We start from the raw sequence: 12,206 nt of genomic DNA, 5'->3' as shown, positions 1-12,206 counted from the left end.
GGGAGAGGGAAGGAGAGAAAAAATTACTTTATATAACTAGGTACCGTCATGTGATACTCTAAATTGAATTGGGAGATGGTGTTGTGCAGTGTGTGCGCAGCACCGTGCTGCGAACCTTCAACAGCTCGGATCTCATCTCGGCAATGAACGGCTTTTGATTGTTGGTTGTCGAGATGAAATCTGAGCCATCAGATGCACGATCCGACGCTCGGACTGTGCACTTTACTGCATAGCATCAACCCAAAGTCTCTCTAAATTTATTTTTCATCATACATCTTTCAGTGTATAGAATGAGACTAATGCTAGCATGCATCGAATACGAGACCAAATAAAATATTAAATTATCTTTTTCATCAATTAGAGTTTTTGCCCGTTTGATACACGGGGATGTAAATAAACCAATGGAATTTTTTTATCCCGTGCATCAACCAGCGGTGTACCTGTTCGATACATGAGAACGAAAAAACACTAATGTAATTTTTTTTCCCGTACATTGAACAGGTACAACGCTAGTATACTACTGTATACGGGTAGTCCACTATTCTCCGTCCAAGTTGATCCACTTGGGACGAGAGACTAATCTGGAGGTCCTAATCATAAAATAAAAAATGTTGAGGGCTCATTATGAAATAAAAAATATTGAGGGCTCATGTGGTATCTTATCTTATTGTCATAATTAATAACGTAAAATTTTAGTGAATTAGGACGCAAATTAACAAGCGCTGACTGCAAACTGCAAAGGTTGTAACTAATGAAAAAATTACACCCACTACTAGAATGAAAACTTTAGCCAAAAGTTAAGTCTTAAACCTTTTTACTGAGATAATTGTATCTGATTAGTTTTTGGTTTTACCAATATCACATTTACATTACATATTTACCTTATCCCCAATTATTCTCAAAAGTAAACATACGAGATTCATATTAGTTGGTAATCTGACAACTCATATGCCGGGTAAGCTTATAATTACGCACACCTCAACTAATCATGCGGAGTCCTAATTAAAGTCAAAACAAAACTTTGTATAGACTAGCCCCAAATAATTACTCCCCCAGTCCGTGTTTGTTAGTCTATTTTGGGCATTCATGCCGTGTTTTAAATTGTCTATATCTTTCAATTTAATTATAATAGATTTCATGATTTTAAATTTTTTGTGTAATAGACCTAATTGAAATTTATCAAATAAGATTCATATTAAAATTTTTATATATTCATATTGAAAGATATATACAATTTTTTAAGGTATGTGGAATAGTGAAAAGTGGATAAACAAACACGGACGGAGGGAGTAGTTGATAGAATTAAGAGATTTGAACTTGAGATCTTAGAAGGTAGTAAATCCCTAAATCACGGGCCTTGACTACTTGTAGGGACAGAGCCATGAATTTCACTACACGAGGGCAACCATATATGCGAAACAAAAAAAAAAAACACGTATAGCAACGTAAATACATTAAAACTCAAAAAAGTACTTTACAAAATAACAACACTCTATACTTAATTATGTTTCACATATATTAACAGATTGCAAAAACAGTAACAACTTACCTCAGTCTCTAGTAAAACGATTAAGCAAAAACATACCTATAGCTTAGATATTAGAGCATCCCCAATGGGGATGTATTATGGAACCGGATGGATAGTTATTTTAGATGAAAAAAGTGGTTAAAAGTTAGGTGGATGTAAAATAGAACCCACCCCTCTCCAATGGTGAGATGTAAAAAAGGGATGGATAATTAACCAACTTTCTCTCCTCCTTAATTTTCCCCAGCTTTCTCAACCCTAATTCAAGTACTACTTCCATTGAAAAATAATTTTGGTATCTGGTCATCGGGGACTTAAAAAAAAAATTATTCCGAAAAAAAAAAACTTTCGTTCACAAGTTTACTTTTACTTTTATCTTTCTTTCTCTCTCTCTCTCTCTCTTTCCCTCTCCCCTTCTACAAATCACCACCACCGTCTCTCTCTTCTCTGGTTCTACAACCAGCCCCCCCCCCCCCCCTCTCTCTCTCTCTCAACCGAAGGAAAATCTTGGCTGGAAGGGCACAGCCGGCGAGGGTTTCAGAAGGGCACAGCCGACAGCATGGATATTTCCGTCCATGGATTGTCAAGAATCGGGGTTGGAGACAGTGATCTCCGGATTTCGGCGTCTTTTACTAGATTCTTGCGTGTTCTTCTAATTTCCGACGACTTTCCGACGAAATCAGGTAACTCCGACTATCCAAAATTCTGATAGAATCAGTTGGGTGATGACCTGTCAATTATAGCTGTAGTCAAATGGGGATGGAAATATCCATCTCTGCCATTTTATATCTCCAAAATTGCTATTTTACATCCCCATTGGAGCAAGTTTTTTTACATCTGGGTTGTATTATAATTATAGCACCAGGTTTACATCCCCCATTGGGGATGCTCTTACCAAGACTACTTAAGGTTCTCAAAATCTCCTCCTTTTTCCTATTTTCTCAAAACTGCCTTCAAAGTCTTAACGATTTGGGGTTTTTTTTTGGGTGAAAAATTGAAAGTTTTATTAATTGAATATTTACAATGTTAATCCTCAGATTTTATGTTTCGCTATATTTTAACCCTTAGCCTTTAGAAATTAATGTTGATATCATTGTATTTCAAAGGTTACTATGATTTGATTTTTTTCCAAAATACCAGAGGGGGGTGAGCCTATATACTTTCATAGATAATTTAGTTTTTGATATAATGGTGGAGTATTTTCTTTTTTCTTGTTGCATGAGCGACCACCCCTACTGGCTCCATCCCTGAATATTAGATGTGGCATCAGACCTTACACACACTACTTAGTCGAAAACTACGTTGAAGGGGACTTCACACGATGAAAGAAAAAGAAATTGACTGTGGATGGTCAATTTTTTGGATTGGGAATATAGCATTTGTTATCGATAGAGATGGACAATCCAGAGCATCGACCCCTAGGAAATTAATGAAATAGTTGGGAACGAGAAAGAAAAGAATTAACTCATGTGTGACCTATCTAAAGATTCTAAACGATGAATGCATGAGAATAGAGACACAGACATTATGGAAGCAAGCTAGATCTAAGCTAGCTATATATGGATGCCCAATCAGCAAGATCGAAAACAATGAATTTTTTTTTTTTTTTTTGCCAAAAATGTTAGGAGTTTTGACGCAGCAGAATTCACGGGAGACTAGTTAGCGTAGTAGTCCAAACGAGATAAACAACTCGTCGCAACGAGCAAATTTTGCGCACAAGAAAGAAAGAGAGAATGTCTGAATATTATTGATAAAAAAAACTATATAAACTATAGGTTACAAACCATTATATAGGCTGAAACCTTAGAAACCCTAAAAAATAAACTTGAAAAATAAAAAGTCGCAGAATTTGGGGCTTTTCCTAAAACTGAAAACAGGAAAGAAAAACAAGACTTTCCTAAAAAGAATCAACTTAAAAGAAATTACAATCTAAGAGTTATTAATGAAACAAATCTTTCCTAAAACGGCAGAATAATGCAATAGAAAGCCTAAACGAAGGAATTAGGCCGAAAAGCACCATTCATCATCAACCTAGGGTTGATTCATCATCAACCCTGTATTGACCGGAGTGCAAAAATAAGTTAGCCCACCAAGTTTGAGCCCATTCCGAGCTCGTCCGAATTTAGCCAATTTGGATAATCTGAAATTAAACACCATTTGGACTTCCGAGGCTTGGCTCGGTCCACCTGATTATGGAATTGGGCCTCCACATATTTTACATCAAGTTTTCATTGATAGGAGAAACAATATATCAAGAAGAGCAAGATCCCCACAATACAACGAGCAAATCAAGCCACAAGGGAGATGCCAGCAACAAAGCACCCCACTCCCACACATAAACCTTCTGGGCACAACATTTGCCGCAGAAAAAACGCACAACTAAATCAAAAGAAACCCCTGAAAACAATGATTGAGAGGGTGACGGTGATATTATTTTAAAAGCTCTAATTCCATATTAAAAAATAATTGTCAAGAACATAAATTTTTTTTATAGATCGATATCAAAACATTGTCCTACAACATGCCTTTGTATACTTTATATAAAACTTGATGAGCAAGAAACGTAAACGAACTAATTAAGAAAACATGTGTACAAGAAACCTAGATTAATTATGAAATTAGTTCGGGAAATGATGAGCCGGTTTCATTTTTTCCATCCCCTCTTGCGCCAGGATTGTCATTTATGGCATCATGCCAGGACTTTTTTTTAAGATGCTTTTACTATTCAATCCTCACTTTAAACGCATAACATATAAAATATGTGGATGATGTTGACTGATGCTGACGTAACATATTTAGTTACTTTTTGCATTTCAAACTTTAAAATTGAATATTTCTTACTATATATATCCATTTTTCATGAAATTTATAGTTTTGGAACCTACTCAATGAGATCTATAAAACAAGATCCATATTGAATATAAAATTATGTGTAAAAAAAATTAATTTTTGAGAGTGCGAATTCTTCATTTGAAATGTGTAAATTCTGCATTTTAATGGGTGTGAATTACTTTATTTTGGAAGGTATGAATTATGCATTTGAAGAGTGTGAATTCTTTCATTTTGGAGTGCAAATTCTGTATTTTGGAGAGTGAGTTGTGTAGAGTATGTGCGAATTTTACATTTTCACACTCAAAATTTAACAAATTCAAAGAATTCACAACTTTGGCAAAAACAAAATTTACACTCACAATTTAACAATTCACACTTAGAGTTCATCCATCTATTTTTAGTTTTTTAGTAGTTTTTTTTCCAATATTCTTAGAGTTGAGGCTTAGGGTTTAGGATTTAGAGTTGGCATTTCGCAAACCCTAAACCCTTAAGCCCACAACGATAAGCAGTTGTGCGTAACATCCGGTTCACCCCCTAGGGTTCATCCATCTATTTTTAGTTTTTTTAGTTCTTTTCAATATTCTTAGAGTTCCTATTTGATAGAATTCACATGCTCTGTTTGACAAAATTCACATGCCATATTTGAAAGAATTCACCCCCCCTAAAAACAAAATTCACCCACCTTATTTGATAGAATTCACATGCCCTACATGATAAAATTCACACCCAAAAAAAACAGAATTCACCCATATTTGATAGAATTCACATGCCCTATTTGACAAAATTCACATGCCATATTTGACAGAATTCACACCCCTTAAAAATAAAATTCACCCAACAAAACAAAGAATTCACATCCCTATTAAGGGTGTGAATTGTGTTCAACAGGGGTGTGAATTCTTTTATTTTAGAAGATGTGAATTCTGCATTTGAAGGACGTGAATTCTTTAACCTTGGGGTGTGAATTGTGCATTTAAAGAAGTGATTTGTGATGTGTGAATTCTTTCAGTTTAAAGGGTGTGAATTTTTAATTAAGCGGTGTAAAATAACTTTTTTTACATGTACATAATTTCATATTCAAAATGGATCTAGTATGAAAGATCTTATTGAGTAGGTTTTTAAAATATTTTTTTATATGAATTTTCGATATGTACAACAAAAATTATAATTGTTTAAAGTTTAACAATATATGAGATTTATATATAATTATGTATGTATATGTACGAATAAGTATGTGTACGTAAACATGTGACAATTCTAGAGAGAGATAGAAAAAGTTATGATTAGAAATATTATTTGGTAGTTTCCAAACAATGCTTCATCACAATTTGTTTATCAAACCACTAACAAAAGGTAATGGATCCCGCAATATTAACCAACTAGTGTTTACCCGTGTCTACGGCACTACCCACCCTGATTGGAATTGATTTGTACCTTGCCGCTAGATTCGAACTATGAGCAAAAGCTAGTGAGGGGCGAGGAGGTCTTGATTGTGGAGAGCTTGAAAGGCGGGTTAGTGTCGTCGTGAGTGGTGGAGGACGGTGAAGGAGAAAAGAGCGCATGAGAAGAAGAGAGATGGTCTGGGTGAGGTAGTGTTTGTGTGGGATCAAAGAGAGAGAAGGAGAACTCTTCTGAAGTAGGGTTTCAAATTTGAAAGTGGGTGTAATTTTGATCGGTGGCAATTATGTAATTAAACGAAAGAGGCTGGACAATTTAATAGAAGGGAAATTTCACCTCAACCATTGGATCAATTCAATCTCAACCATTGCAACAATTTGTCCCTACACCATTGTATTTATAATAGAGATATTCATGGGTTGGAACGCTACAATGGGATGTTTCATCCATATGGGATAATTTTTTCTAAATCTTAAACCCAAAAAGCGCTTAGAAAGGTGTTGGCGGGGTATTTTCGTGAAAGCAGTCCTTATTCGGGATGAGGTTGACACAGAGTGTCCTTATGCGGGTCGGCGTGGACAAATTTATCCGGAATGAGGTTGACACGAGGTGTCCTTATGCGGGCTGGCGTGAACAAATTTGGGACTGGCTTGTAAGAAGCCCAAATAAGTTGGGACGAATAAGATCCAATAAGAACGAGTCCAACTTATGATGCTAAAGAGTTCACGTAACAATCATATATAATGCATGATCACGGTTGGACCAAACTTTGCAATTTTGGATGCTTCTCTACATGCATGTGAGATGTCCTACCTCATGATATTGAGTACAAGTACTGTACGAAAAAATCTTCAATGCAACGATTGTTTGAAATGCTCATTCACTTAGTGTGGGTCTCATGTATGTATAAATCTTATACTATGTGATAAAGGCATTACAAATAACCGTTACATTGAAAATTTTCTTAAGTGTACCGCGTGCCATAAATTTTTCTTTACTGTTCAAAAAACACAATAAGTCCACAACCCCTTGTGATGCACATGAATTCGCAGAATATACAGAAGTATATAGAAATATTTACAGTATAGATGAAATAAAAAGATCTCAAGTATACTACAAGACAAAAGTACTCTCATGGCAACTTGTTCTGATGATGAGTACTCTAGAGACTTGAGCACCAAATTAAATCTCAGATGGGTGCTAACAGTGTTTCAATCCTATGGCAGTGCATCACTGATTAATAGAACTCCTACTTGTGTTGCTGTCTTATCTTGGGAAAAGTATACCTTAGAGCAAGTCATGTTCTTGCTGGGTTGCTTGTGCGGCGGCGCCACCATTCCTTATCGCAATCGATGGGGACTCATGTGTTCCTGAGAGCACCACATTTCGACAGCTAATTTGGATTTGTTATCTCTTTCACCTTGGGAAAAACTAGTGTTTATTCAGAGAAATACTACAATACACACTTCTTATTTGAATGTGTATCATATGTAACCTTCAAAATGTTATGAATTGTAGAGAAAATATTACAAATATATCGTATTGCTAAAAAATTATGAATCGTATAAAGGTTACGAAATACACCAAAATGTTATGAATTATAATGAAAATATTACGAATTATACTGCTGAAAGGTTCTGAATTCTAGAACAATTAAAAGTTACAAAACACACTAAAATGTTATGAATGAACCATAAAATAGATACATATGGTACACCCTTTTAAGGGGTGTGTATTGTAGATTTTTCCGTTCATGAAAGACGTCTATCAGAGACAATATTTGAAACTAAACTCATTCATCAAAGACGGACTTAGTAACTTTTAGTAATTTTTGGTGAATTTTCATGAAAGACGGAAAATCTTTGATTCGTCTAGTTTTTACTGTATTTTTTGAGTGATGTAATGGTTTGTTAACATAATACTATATATCTCAACTTGAAACAAACCGTGCTTTGAAACAGGAAGCGAACCGTGGTTAAATAGTTTGAACTCATATTGTTATTTGCAGAAAATTAATCAAACCTTCTGTGGCCAACTGAGCTAAGAAGAGTAGGAGAGATGTGAACGTTATCCAATTTGTGTGGAACTTACGGCAGGTTCAATTTCAATGATCAAAGCCGTTCAATATATACGACTTGCATATTTCAATCATTGCTGAAAAAATTATCTCACTTAAATATCTATAAGCACTTGATCAAACTGTTTAATATTTTGTCTAAAATTATGAACCATAATTTTAAATATGACATATTAATATACGAACAAAATCTTACTCATAGGAATAAATTGATTTTTTTTAGCATGAATTTTTTAACAAACAATCAATTTTTACAAAATGAATGATTATGATCATAGAAGTAACATCTAGTGGGGACTCTACACAAATTGGACAGTGTTTACTACCTTTTTAGACGGTGAACAAAATAGCACTCCGTAAAAATGTGAAACTCCTTGATTTGTCACAATGCAATACGCAAGCTACTATCGCATGAAAAACAACCATCAAGAGTCAAGGGTCAGTAGATCATCGTCAGAGCTTGGCTACTGCTGAAAATTGTAGGAGTATTTCATAGCACCCCTGATGCATACTTGTGGTTACGCAAATGGCTAGAACAACGATTCATTCAATCTAAACTCAATGAAATTCAGACAAACCCCTAGTCGAGAACACACATTTCTGCATGACCAACCCATCGAATTGAATAGTCTTTCCAACAAATTGCTGATGCAAGAAGCTTCCTGGGACTCCTCGAGAGCCTCTATAAAGGAGAGAGAGAGAGAGAGAGAGAGAGAGAGAGAGAGAGAGATTGGCTTGGGGGCAGGTAAGATTGAGAGAAATTGGCTTGGGAAAGGTAAGATTTTCGTAAACCTCAAATGTTGCATAGTTGTTCGGATAGACAAAGTTGCACAAACCCCACCAATTGTTCGGATCGATACTTTTATCCGAACAAAACCACTTTTCTTCAGATAGCTCCAACTCGATCAACCAAAATTATATGAATCATTCAACAACTTTTTAACCATTATAACTCATTCTAAAACTAAACTAAAATGCGAACATTCATGCATGGTATGTTCAGGAACAAAATTACTTTAGAAAGTAGAACCCTTCCTTTTTTTCTTTTTCCCCCTTCACATACTATTAGATTATTAACCACCAACTCATCTAAAAATTTAAGTTATTAGGGAGGGGCGGACAACTTTATTATTTATACCTTCAAGACTTCCCTCACGTGTAGCTAGACTCTCCCACATAAATGGGCTAAACACGTGTAAATATTTTAACACTAGGTAGGCGGTATGGTTCAAATACAAGATCTATTGCCTCCTCTGACCTTCCATCCATACCATATTAAATTATTAACCACCAACTCATCTAAAAGCTTAAGCTGTTAGAGAGAGAGAGAAACTTCATTATTTACATTCTCAACACCTACTGGTACTCAAGTTCATGCTCTCTCTCTCTCTCTCCAAAAAACCAAAAACCCTAATTCTCTTCATAACCGCCGCCGCCACCTCCCACCACCCCCCCCCCCCGAGCTTTCGATCTTCTCTCTCTCCCCCTTTCTTTTTTCTCCTCAAACCCTTGTCGAATTCGAGTTCTCTCACCATTTCTTTTTGCTGCCGGTTGTCTTCCCTATTTCGTCTCTCCTATTTGTTGCTCCGGTATTTGCCAATCACCACATCCAGGGGTGGTTGGTTGTCCTAACGGCTACGATCAGACGGAGGCTAGAGTTGAATGAGGTAGAAAGGATCTCACCATGTGTTCGTTGTTGGACAGTTGTGGTTTTGCCTAATGGCTAAGTAGGTCCTTTCGACTGGTGGTTGGCCATGGAAGCTTGGATGCGTAGGCAACACGGCGGTGGTTCGATGCTAGTGTATGAAAGTGCTCAGCCTCTGGCTTCCCAAACTGTTTGTGAGGACCGAATCGTCGGCTCCTAGGCGGTGTTTCCCTGGGTTCCGGTTGCTCGCGAGGTTCGCAATGGTGTTGGACTGCATGCTTGTCGCCTGTGATGGCTGTTTTGGTTGGTGGTGTTGGGTTGCAGTGGTTGTAGGCGGTGATGGGTTGCAGTGGTGACATTGGGGTTGTGGTGTTGGATGGCGTGCTGGGCTGGTGGTGGCGGTTGGGTTTCGGTGGTAAGGCTGGGTGGTGTTGGTTGGTGGCGTCCTAGGATGGTGGAGGTGGTTGTGTAGTAGTGGTGGTGATGGTTGTGCTTGTTGCCGGTGCTTGGACTAGATTGGGCTTAGGGTTTGTTTTGATTCTTTTTTAGGGCCAAGCCTACGAGGCTTTAAGACTTTATTTTTTGGGGCCTGGCTCTCGGGGTGTTGGTGGGCTTTGTCTTGACGTTTTTCTTTTCTTTTTTCATCCAGCCTTGGTTCGATTTCCCTCCCTCTCTCCTTCCACTTGATGTACCATTTGTCAAGTGTTTTTAATAAAAAATTTGTTGCCTATAAAAAATAATAAAATAATAAAACCCTACTAGTACTCCTTTGTTTTGTTTTTTTATCTCTCAACGGAGCTGATCAATCATCTGATCAACGAACTAAACGAGAAATACAGAATACCAAAACTAATTAACCCCATGACCAAAAGCCTACTTATTATATAATTGTATTGGTATAAGCATATAATGTGTGTTTCGGGAAAAAAGAGAGCATATAATATGTGTGTGTGTGTTTTTTTTTTTTTTCTAAAGTGAGAAAATTATACTCGATTGATAAACGTCAAACGGTACTTACAGAACGGAGATCATTACAAAGAACTTGGACAAATCTAAACTAATCGTCTAACAAATACAAAACGAGTAAATCACAAGGCAATCGATGTCTTTCATCCTAACTCAAACATAGTTTGATGCAACAGCGACACTTTTAAACTGCCCAGCATCTAATTAGGAGTCTCAAACGAGAAAAAGTGCAAAGTTAAGGACAAAAGACACCAAATACCTAGACGATCAGATGCACTCCAATCATATGCACACCAATGAACTCCCAAAACTACAGATTTGCCAAGCCGTTACAAGTTGCCCCACCAAAGACATCGTGTAAGGATAGAACGTTGAAGCACAGATATCATTGTGAGGCAACTAGGGGTGTGCATGGGTCGGGCAAGTCGGGTAACATGTTTTTAGGCCCCGAATCCGAACCGAACAAGTGGTAAGAACCGTCCGCGAGCCTAATTTCTTACGTCGGGTTTGGTCAGGTCCGACCAAAAATCGAATTACTCTTTATGAATTGGTCGTGTCGGGTAAGAAAGGCACCCACCCAAACCCCGAACCGAAATCTGATTTTTAACAAAAATTGAACCCGTACCCGACCGAACCACATATTCAACCCCGCCCGAGACCCTTCAGGTCGGGTCGAATTGGGTCCACGAGTGGACGAGTATTTTGCACAAGCCTAGAAGCAACCTTGATTGAGAGAACCAGATCAATAGACAAAATTCATCCAAAGACGAAACTAACTCTTATAAAATGAGAAACAAAACTCTCATAGATCAAACGACAAGTCGTTGATTTGAAGAGACGGAAGAAAAAAAGAAAAAAAACAAAGAAAGAGATGGAATAGTACCACGACCTTCCTCTCCCGCTGTCGCACACGAGTATGGAACCCAGGGGCAGAGACGGAGGTAGTGAGGGCTAATAGGGGCCATGGGCCCCTGTGTTTTGCAGAATTTTATTTTTTTACTATAGTACACATGTTGCCCCGGTGAAGAAAGAAACTAGAAACAACCATTTTCTTCGATAGAACTTCTTTACGGGGCATCCGTAAATAAAGTTTACGGCGCCCAATCGCACGCGTCCAAAAGTGTGTTGAATGGTCTGGATTAAAAATCAAATTTTGACTAATAAAAATTAGATGTTACTTGTCAAAATTGAAAAACATATCTCAGTCATTGATTGCTAAAATGGACGGTCAAGATTGTGTGGAGCCATGAATAAGTTTATCTCTCTCTTCAAACACGTGAGCCACAACCAAAGACCATTTTCTTCAAACTAGAAACAACCTTTTAGTTGTTTTTTGTTTGTTCGATATTGTGTTTGTATTTGGTGTTATTTGACATTTGAATCCTTAGATTCCCGAACTTTGACATTTCAAAATTTTATTGTTCATAGTTTGGCTCTCGCGTGTACAAAATCCTAGTTCCGTCCCTGCAAGAGGGGAGGGGTAGGGAGAAGATGAGTTGTGGTGACTAGGGTTGACAGAGAGGGAGATAGATAGGGTCGGCTGTCGATAAAAGATCAGCTTGAGAGAAGTATGGTAGAAACAAAGAGAAGCATATAAATGTGTGTTTAAGACCCCATTATAGACCTAGTTGTCCTAAGTAGAACCACGCCTGGGAGTGCCAAAATATCCAAGGGTATTTTTGTCTCCGTGTGTGATTTATAATGGTCATGTGTTGGTCACATGTCCTTTTCCGGCCAAAACCCTAATAGACAGCTGACAGATC

Source organism: Rhododendron vialii, chromosome 4a (assembly GCF_030253575.1).
Source record: "Rhododendron vialii isolate Sample 1 chromosome 4a, ASM3025357v1".
NCBI classification, from domain to species: Eukaryota; Viridiplantae; Streptophyta; class Magnoliopsida; order Ericales; family Ericaceae; genus Rhododendron; species Rhododendron vialii.
This window is presented reverse-complemented; position numbering follows the sequence as displayed.